This window comes from Colobus angolensis, unplaced genomic scaffold (assembly GCF_000951035.1).
Source record: "Colobus angolensis palliatus isolate OR3802 unplaced genomic scaffold, Cang.pa_1.0 Scaffold283, whole genome shotgun sequence".
In the NCBI taxonomy this organism is placed as follows: domain Eukaryota; kingdom Metazoa; phylum Chordata; class Mammalia; order Primates; family Cercopithecidae; genus Colobus; species Colobus angolensis.
The window spans coordinates 2,658,842-2,659,530 of NW_012116077.1; positions in this window are offsets into that span (position 1 = coordinate 2,658,842).

Sequence of the window (689 nt, forward strand, 5' to 3'; positions counted from 1 at the left end):
AATTACAGACGTACCGATGTACTGTACTACTTATATTTTTTATTCATCTAATTTCAAGTAAATATGTAAAAGGTAAAATTGGTTTTCCATCTACTACCTAAAATCATCTTGTATATCTTCAGTGCTATGTATTCTACACAGTGAGAAGCAATGAGATAAAGAAGTAAAGAAAATGGGAAGAGAAGCAACAAACAACTGCTTAATTGATAGTTCTTTGAAAGCAAGGGTAAACTGGCAGAAGAAAGGAGTTAATAAACAGGAGAAATGTTCATTAACATGGTCTAGGTTTGAGACCATATATGAAAGTGGGTTCTTAGGGAACATTTAACGACAACATCTTTCAGGATCAAGTCTGGGAAGAAGAAAGGGACCAATAGGATGAAAAAGCCTCAGTTGGCAGGAGTAGCAATAACTTTATCAACATTTGTAGGTTGTCAACATAAAATTACCAAGGTTAAGTAAAAGCTTAAATAGGGCCAGGTGCAGTGGCTCACGCCTGTAATTGCAACACTTTGGGAGGTCAAAGTGGGTGGATCACAAGGTCAGGTGTTCGAGATCATTCTGGCCAACATGGTGAAATCCCATTTCCACTAAAATACAAAAAAAAAAAAAAAAAAAATTAGCCAGGCATGGTGGCGCATGCCTGTAGTACCAGCTACTTGGGAGACTGAGGCACGGGAATCGCTTGA